The sequence below is a fragment of the Vespa crabro genome, chromosome 8 (genome assembly GCF_910589235.1).
Source record: "Vespa crabro chromosome 8, iyVesCrab1.2, whole genome shotgun sequence".
NCBI classification, from domain to species: domain Eukaryota; kingdom Metazoa; phylum Arthropoda; class Insecta; order Hymenoptera; family Vespidae; genus Vespa; species Vespa crabro.
In genome coordinates, this window is record NC_060962.1 from 5,679,428 (window position 1) to 5,681,731 (window position 2,304).

Sequence of the window (2,304 nt, forward strand, 5' to 3'; positions counted from 1 at the left end):
TCACGACGACGATAAAATGATCCGTAGATCATAAATCGTATACGTGATATTTGATCAAGTGGGACCGTTTTAAAAATGAGAAGATATAATTAGAGTTTTAAAATTTTAATATTTGGAACGATAAAGTCGTGAGTTGATTTTTTTTAAGAGCACCTATTCGAGTGCATCGGTTTTTTTTCTTTTCTTTTCTTTTTTTGTTTTTTGTTTTTTTTGTTTTTTTTATTTTTTTTTTTTTTTATTTACACGACGCGCATAAAATAAAAAAGAAACGTCAAGATTGATTAATTTTTTCGATTGATAAAGGAACATCAGTGAATTGTCGTAATTAATTTTAAATTATATCTTACAGATTTTGATAAAACAAATGAAAATAATCGACAAGTGTTGTTTCGTTTCATTTACTTTATATACATTTTCAAACTAACTAAATGGTAAAAGTTTTTATTTTTTCTTTTTTTTTTTTTATCCTGTATCTCATTAATTAATGAGATAGACGGATAGAGAGAGAGAGAGACAGAGAGAGAGAGAGAGAGAGAGAGAGAGAGAGAGAGAGAGAGAGGGAGAAATAAAAAATAGATTGCAAAGTTTATTAAAATTTAATAAAAGAAAGAAATTTAATAAAAAAAAATTTATCGTTACGAAAAGTCCATATATATATATATATATATATATATATATATATATAAAAGAAGAAAAAAGAAAAAAGAACAAAGAAAAAAAAATAGAGACCCAATTGTCTTTTAGAATAAACGAGTGCATGCATAATTCAATATATTTCGTTTCGTCGTTTCAAATTAATCTTAAGAAAACTATTCAAATGTTATATTCTATTAATTTTATTCATTATCGTTGATTTCTGTTTGGAGCTAAAGAAAAAAAGATAAAGAAAAAAAAAAAAAGAAGTATAAAAGAAAGTTTACAACTTTAGGAACGATTTTCAGCAATTAAAACCGATTTACCGTAGATAAAAGAAAATTTATTAAAAAGGGCCGAAATAATTTCGTCCTTCGTTGTTCTTTCTAAGCATTTTACAATTAGCTTTATTTATAGTATATATATATATATTCTCTTTAATTTGTAGTCTTAAATCTTTGTTTACATACGAAAAAAATTATGCATAAATAATAACGTACGAAACTGATATCGTAATAAAAATAAAAACTATTATTCGTTATATAAACGATCTGTGATATAAATTAATTGAAGGATAAATTTTAATAGAGAGAAACGTCGTTTGAAAGTACAAAAACGTTCTATGTTTATATGAACGATCAAGAAAAATGATTTGGAAATGAGCCGTGATAAGCATTTATGATGGGTATCAATCGATAAAGATGCATCCTTCCGTTATCTATTTACTATTCGAATCCGACCAATTGAGCAATCCCGTTATATTTGATTTTCTACAGAGCAATTTGTAATTTCGTATATTCGAAAAAATAATCGTCTCTTTTATTCATTCTATTTTACATATGTTACATCTATCATCTACAATATATTCGATTAAATTCGAGACTACGTCTCGTGTGATAATCACGCTAGAAGGAGAAGTTTGACGGTGCTAAAGGTAAAAAAATATAGAGAAAAAAAAAAAGATAGGAAAAAAAGAAAAAAGAAAAATTTGAATTCAATATTGGAGGGAAAAAACCAATTGCAAATTGACAATAGAAAAAAATGATGGGCGTTAAGAAGCGTGTAAAAACGTTACAAACATGCCAACTATATATTTAACAAATAATCACATCGAATGCGTCCTTCCCTATTTCCGTATATTATATATATATATATATATGTCTGCTTTTTCAGTAGAGCTGAAAACTAGCAATCGTAGAGAAATTACAAATCGTGCTAGTTTTATCATCCTTCCGCTTTTTATTCTTCTTTTTTCTTTTTTTTCATTTTTATCTTCTCAACTCTTCGCTTTATTGGACGAATGGGATAAAGCGAAAAAAAAAGAATAAAAAATAAAAAAAAAAAAAAAAACAACAATACATATTTCCGAAGGGACAATATTAAATATTCAACAATAACATATTTAAGTTCTCATTTAACGCCGAACACGCGTTTCTCATCGTGCAAATTTAGTAGCAAAATCTTTTTCATTGGATACTCTCTATTTCTTGTACATATGTTGACGCATTGTTACTGCATCGTATTGCCCATTCGTGAATGAATTTAATGGAGCAACGAAAATGATATGCATGTATGTATGTATATATGCATGTATGTACGTATGTAGATCATTTTTTTTCTTCCAAGTTTCAAGCTGTTAACTAAAATCGTTACGAAGAAGATTCTCAGCGT